Source organism: Rhamphochromis sp. 'chilingali' (genome assembly GCF_963969265.1).
Source record: "Rhamphochromis sp. 'chilingali' genome assembly, chromosome: 4".
NCBI lineage: Eukaryota > Metazoa > Chordata > Actinopteri > Cichliformes > Cichlidae > Rhamphochromis > Rhamphochromis sp. 'chilingali'.
In genome coordinates this window covers 34,258,644-34,265,797 of record NC_137948.1, presented here as the reverse complement: position 1 = coordinate 34,265,797, position 7,154 = coordinate 34,258,644, and the positions used below count along the sequence as shown (strand labels likewise).

The window sequence follows — 7,154 nt, the reverse complement described above, 5'->3', positions numbered from 1 at the left end:
GAGCTGTGGCACCATTCTTGCTTTAGCAGTGAAAGGAGTCAGGTAGGGCTCCATCAGGAAGAGGGCCCCAGAGATCCTATCCCCCCGCCCACTTCCCTGGGGCTTGAACATCAGTGGATTTCCACTTAAGCAAAGCCTCATCAAGTTCCTGCAAACAGCACCACACACACACACTATCATGTACAGAGTGTGGATGCTGTGTCTAAGACCACGATCATTGTGTTCCCACCATCTGGTGCAAGCTTCATCTGTTTCACTGTGTTCTCCTAAAGGCCAAGACAGCAGGACAGTGAAATCAATCTCACTTATAGGTGCCAGAAATCAGTTGATGTGAGATTAATGGTGGTAATCAGGTTATGCATTTGTTGTCTTCTCAGCAGGTGGGAAACATCTCTCTTTATTTGTTTATGTACATGTGTATCAGAAATCTATTTTCCTGTACAGCTCAGGTTTAAGGCACAATGTTTATCTAATCTAATGAAGATCAGTGAAAATACTGACATTAGTGACGTTAACCCTTGACTAAGAGTTTCTTAGTCAATTGTTAATGGGAAACACATTTCCACACCACCATCTTCTAAGCTGTGATGCTACATGTGCAGCAGCAAACGTCCAATTAGTACCGATCAGAAGGTTGGAGGTTCGATCGCTGCCTGATCTGATCTGTATCTCAAAGTATCCTTGGACACGATACTGAACCCCAAACTGCTCTTTCACGTGTCCATCAGAGTATGAATGTTAGATAGAAAGAACTTAGGTACAGAAAAGTGCTTGTATGAATGGGTGAATGAGGTGTATAAAGTACTTTGAGTGCTTGAGTAGAAAAGTGCTATTTAAGAACAAGGATGTGCAAGAATTTGCTAGACACGCTCTTCTTTTTCCAAAACTAAAAATGTTATTTCAAATTTGGCAGCCTGTGTGTCAAAGAGACTGAAGAGTAACTAAAGGGCAAAGTCCAGGAATACAGCCAAACTCAGGAGATCAGTTAGGAGCACAACTGAGCAAAGGTGATTCAAAAAAATGGAGAGAAACTCTGCCATGCAGTGCCATGCTGAGCAGACTGGTTTACAGCCACAAGAGAGACTCAGCGTTCACAGATCATAAAATCTTCAGGGAGCAAAGCTCTCAGAGAAGCTATAATGCAATCCACAGATAGAATACAGTCAATAAGCTCCAAGTGAAATGTTAAACAGTGCATGGATAGCTTTTTGTTCAGCTTTTTCTTCGTATCCTTTTTCCCCCTTTCTAAAGTCTCTTCAGAGGCTTTGCAGTTTGTCAAACAGCAGCTGGTAAAAAGGCTTTTGCAGTGAGGCAGGGAGCCTGTTCAAACCAGATTATGCTTGATTTGATGACTGCAGAGAACTTGGGGCTGACAGCTCAGATTAGGATCGGTTCTCCCTTGAAAAGGCATTAGTGTGTTCTGTCATGGCAGGATTTCTGTTCAATGTGCAGGTAGATTGAAATCAAAGGGCACCAAAGACACCCAAACCTGAGGGATCATTACGTGACACCCAAAGCATCTGAGCAGTCTTATTCCTTCATCTGTACCAAATTACTCAGATTCACAGACGTCGTGCACAGCAGACCTGCAATACAACAATGAATAACAGGAGTTACGCCTGCGTTTGACAGGTCAAAATGTCACAGGGAGCAGTTCAGTTAAGTTTCATTCCCCTCCAGAAATCACTTCATGCATGATTATCAGGAACCTTTGAGTAATGACAGCACTTAAGTGAGTGTTTCCTTACCATGTTCCACTTTGTCACCAAGTTTTAGGATGAGAACGTTTTTTTCTATTTCTGTTGTGTTTTATTCAACTTTTAATAAAACACAACTTTTATTCATCCGTCAATAGAAAAAACTTTTGCAGTTTCAGTATTCAGGGACACCATATTATCATTATCTTTAAAACTGCATTTGAAACTTAATGCTGAGTTTTTACTTTCTGCAGTTGAAGTTATCTAAAGAAACTGTGTGTGGGTGCAGCTGAAAAAACGTCTTTTGGCAAATAACACAGAAATTCTGAAATCCTCTACTGCTTATATCAAAGAGAATAAAAGAAACCAAAGCTAAACTCTAAAAGATTATTTATTTCAGCTTGTTTACAGTTATCCACACCTCACAGCTTTTTATGGGTTGATAGTTTTCCTGATCCAATCTGCATACTCAGGATCACAGAGGTCCATGAAGGCAGCCGGTGCTCTGCATACAAAGTCTGGATCTCCCACAAAAGAAGAGACCCCATAAATCCTGCCATTATGAACCACTCCTCCACCAGAGTCTCCCTGCAAGACAGAAATACAGTTTCCCAGTTTTATAAAATCTTTCTGTATTTTGTATGTTTAATAAATGCAGCTGTGAGCTGAGGGATCATGCAAACTCACTCGACATATATCTTTCCCAGGACTTTGTCCACAGAACCAGTGCTGATAGCTCCTGACTCGGTGGACCTCGGGGAATTTTTTCAGTAAAATATCATTGAGCTCTGTACAGCTGACAACCTCAGTCTCTGCACAGTGAAGAGAGGGTGATTCACCAGGTTCTAGAAAAAAGGGACAATTAGTTCAGCTTAAAGCACTTTTTAAAAAATGATGCAGATTTGTATTTTATGCAGAAATGCAGCAGAAAGAAATAAAATGGTCTGAGCTCACAGGAAAAGCTTGTTTTTACTTTGAACACATTAGAAATGAAGAAAAATACAATTTCAGTACAAATATCTGCAACATCTCTTTACTAATAAAGTAACAGTTTGGATGGTTTGTTTTCTTTTTTCTTAATACAACAAATTTGTTAAAAATCATCTTCCTTCTTTTCTCATTAGCTAGTCCAGTGGTGGCACCATAACCTGCGACCTCAACTCTGGAATGACACAAGAAGTGTTTGGACACTTTTCTCTCCTTTTTTTGTCAGTTACATACAAATACATATATTGATTGTTTTGCACGTTAACTTTGAAATGTTGCCCTGAGGCCTGTACTATGAAGCAGGATCTCATCTCTCCAGGTAACTTCAGAGTTCTATATGAAGGATTTTGACTTCTTACCAGAGAAAATTGTAAGAGTAACCCTGACCTGCTGTTATATTAGTTATGTCCTTTATAGAGTTTTAGTCACCACTTTATCATCACGCACCACACCTGGCTAGCATGCTTGCACTGTGCTTGCTCAACGCATTGGGAAACCATTCAAGCTCACTGCAGCACATGCTACTTCCTGTTTTAAAGGGCCTTGTAGCAGCCCTTGTTACATGCGTGGGCACGGAGCGTGAAGCAGAAAGCACAGCTTAAAAGAGACGTTGATATACCCGGCGGCGTGACACTGACTGGTGTTTTACGTTTTCTCAAGCCAGCTAACACAAAGTAAGCCAAGCCTTGTTGAATTTTCTTTGTACTATATCCCTCTGGTTAAGTTCAAGCTTAGAGATCATTTGTCCAGAAAAGCAGCATCACCATTCCTGGAAGATCCCTTGAAACTTTCAACTTTAGACCCTCCTACTGTACTACATGGTCAGTGGGAGGGGCTAAAATTCTTCAATAGCATTTTTTCATAGACATTTTTCAGTTTGCAGCCTATGTTTAAATTCTGTTGTTATATTAAGTTTTATTTTCTCTTACACTAATAAACAGCAGAAAGTTTGTAGCTGACAGAATAAAAGCTGAAACTGTCTTTCAAACATTAATTAAATGAAATACTTGATTAATGATCCATCAGATTCTCCTGTGTAATGATAGGTCGTGATGTCAGTCAGGATTTTTGCTGTCTTTCTTGCTTGTCTCCAAATGGGCTAGACTTTATTGATATAGATTTCATCCAGTCTTATTGAACAAAGCATCTGAAGTGCTTGCGCTTTTACTACTAAGCTACCCTACAGCAATTTTACACACACACACACACACACACACACACACACACACACACACACACACACACACACACACACACACACACACACACACACAACACTGATTTTTCTGCAGCAGCTGTTACCTTCAGTCTGTATTATGCATTTAAACCCTTCATATTTTTCTAATATTACAGTTTTATCTTCCTTTTTAAAACCTGCATTGCCAGTATAGTTTATCCACATCCGTTAGGATTGAAAGCCCTGGTTAACTTGATAACCAGGGCTTTGAATTGATAAGCAGCTTCCTGTGAGTACTTATCCTGATTCCCACTGTTGGGATAAGATAAAGGAAATATATTCTACATATGCTGAACTCACTTCACAGCACAGAGCTCAGGTCAAGAAGAAACTTTAAGAAAAAAAACTTCAAAGCAACAAAACTTTGAGCCACAGGAACATAAATGTATCATTTGAATCTAAAACTGAAGTTAGCACGACGTGTCAGTATCTGTCAGAACACATGAACCTGAAGCAGAAACATCCACAACTCGCCTTTTAGGAGGTTCATCACAGTCAGGTAGTTTTATAGGTTGGATATCAGAGCTGCTAGTAGCTGCAGCAGCATGATGTCATGAACTCTGCCTGTGCTGGTGTCTTTGTCTGTATAGATCTCAGCTTCTGCTGTTATCTGCACTTCTTGTTCGGACCCCCTTGATGCACACTTAGATTTGCAAACATGGTCCTGCATGTGCACAGCAAACATAAAACATGATTACTGATGGTCACCATATTCTATTTCTCATCTTGTCTGAATGTATTTTACTTTTTACTGAATAGCAAAAACAAGTTTTAGTTGCTGCTCTGATCTCCTCACCCTCCTGGCTTCAGACGGTGAGCTGCAGTCAGAATCCAGCGGTCGCTGATCAAAGAGCCTCCACACAAGCTGGAAGGTCCATGTGGATAAACTGCTCTGAGCTGTACATGATACTGTCGCTCACATTCATCACCTCCAATGACTCTCTTTTGCAGAGCGACCTCTGTGTTAGCCGTCACACCTGAAAGAGGAATCCCCCGCCCCACCAGGTCACTGCCAGTTTTTCTTTGTACCTGTAAAATATCTGCTCTCAGAAGTAAGGCAGAACCACGCAGTGAACACCAGAGCCATTAAATATAGATACTGTAGCTGAACACTCGCTGATACACAGAGAAAAGAGAAGAGGCACCACACATAGTGTTGCTGCCATTCACTCTCTAATGACTGCATTTCAGTTTGAATATTGGACACTGCATAGTCACATAGTGTCATTATGAAGCTTTATCAACTGCAAAGCTGCAAAGCTCCACACATTTATGCAAAGTTACTTATCGTCTCTTTTGGCTTTCATAAAGTGACAGAAGGGAAATGAAGGTAAAATGTTTCTATAGAGAAAGTGCTTCACAATAATAATCAATAAAAATAAATACAAACATTAAAAGACAATAATAATATCCACTACCTAAAATTAAGCCTGTACAAATAAGTAGAGCTGCTCTTTCAAATATTCAGACCGCAGAGATCAAATGTAATATTAGTGCATTCCATAGATTATCAGCCAACAGCCTTGAAGACACACTTAGTCTCTTTTGGTTTTCAGCCTAGAACGAGGAACCACCAGCAGGTTTCTGTCAGAAGACCTCAGTGACCTGCACCTTATAGATGGAAGCAAATGAAGTTTGATCTCAGCTTCATGCTCTTGTTCTGCTCGTGCTCTGATTTGAATTACATGTTCTACACGCTTCACTGTATCTCACTGTCAGTTTGTCAATTTGTGACATTAATTCAGAGGAATGTGGTGTAAACCAATGATTTATAAACCTAAAACAGCTCATGATCACTAACCAATGCTAACTTTGAGAAGCAATGCAGAACATATTGTGCCCTCTGTGTGGCTAATGGAGCTCTTAAGAGTAGAAGAGCAAAACAAAAGAAAAAAAACAACCTCACTCACGAGTCTGCGACTGCGTGCTGACAGAGAGCGAGTGGGTTACCTCTGTGTGACTTCAAGCAGCAGAGGGTAAGGCTCTGACTGTGGTCTGCATATATGTGCCGAGCAGCAATTCAGAATACCCACCGTGCACAGTTTCTGTGAGGTTTGGCATAACTCGATGCATTGAATCATTTTCATATTATACAGACAGAATTATGCAGTAAGAACCAGCAGTTAAATATAGAAACCTTTGTTGAATACTCACTGATACACAGAGGCAAGAGAAGAGGCAGCAGACACAGTGTTCCTGCCATTCACCCTCTAACAACTGCCTTTCTGTCTGAATGGTGACCATTGTATAGTCACCAGTGTCATGATGAAGCCTTATCATGCTGCATGAAAAGCTGCAATACTCCACACATTGATGCAAAGTTACTCATCAGCAGTTTTTGCTTTTGCCTTTCATAAAGTGCTGGGAGGGAAATGAAGCTGAGAAATGAAACTTTGAGTATTGTGTAAACCGTCGATTTTATAGAAGATCTACAGTATGAACTGACCATAAATGTACTTTGGTCAAGACCTGAATTAAATTTCATCCAAAGGCTTGTGGCTCAAATTTGAGCAGGGCCTGACAGCTTCAGTAGAAAGACGCTGAGGGTCCTGTCACTGTTGTTGATGTCTCTGTCCTGAAAGATCACAGACTGCCCTGTGATTTGTGGTGTTTCTTGTGGACTCGTAAAAGGATTTATTTACTTAGGATTTATTTACACTGAGGGTTACACACACTTTGCCAGGTACACCTGTTCACCTGCTCGGTAAACACAAATATCTAGTGAACCAATCAGACGTCAGCAAATTAAAGTATTTAAGCATACAGACATGTTCATGATGACCTGCTGAAGGTCAAAGCAAGTATCAGAATGGGGGAAAGAGATTGCGTGGTTGTTGGTGCCAGATGGGCTGGTCTGAGTATTTCAGAAACTGCTCATCCAATGAGCTCACAAAATTACCTCCACAGTTTACAGACTGTAGTGGCAATCCAACCAGCAAAAGGCCACCTGAGGGAATTTGAAGTATTTCCAACTCATCCTGGTGATGAGGTCAAACACAACCACTACTTTTAACACTTTATCAATTATTTACCAAATTAAAAAACAACATGTGGTAACTTATTTTTCATTTTGCTGCATACAAGTTGAATCCAACAAAGTCACATGACCTTTTATCATCCTTGAACTTATTTCTAGTACAACATTTAATATAAACACTGTACTTTTATTCAAAAAATAATTATTAAAAACACTCCTTTTAATACGTTAAAATCAGCCAAACTTTTATTTTAAA

The 7,154-nt window shown here is 40.1% G+C and overlaps 1 pseudogene across 1 annotated transcript; it reads right to left on the bottom strand.

Annotated features, from left to right (window-relative positions):
* Positions 1 to 2,129: 2,129 nt before the first annotated feature.
* LOC308395712 (kallikrein-8-like) lies at positions 2,130 to 6,124 on the bottom strand (annotated as a pseudogene). Its single transcript has 6 exons — positions 6,076 to 6,124; positions 4,718 to 4,898; positions 4,396 to 4,585; positions 2,807 to 2,859; positions 2,385 to 2,542; positions 2,130 to 2,285 (listed from the first exon to the last, which is right to left on the bottom strand). The product of its transcript is annotated as a kallikrein-8-like (transcript).
* Positions 6,125 to 7,154: the final 1,030 nt, after the last annotated feature.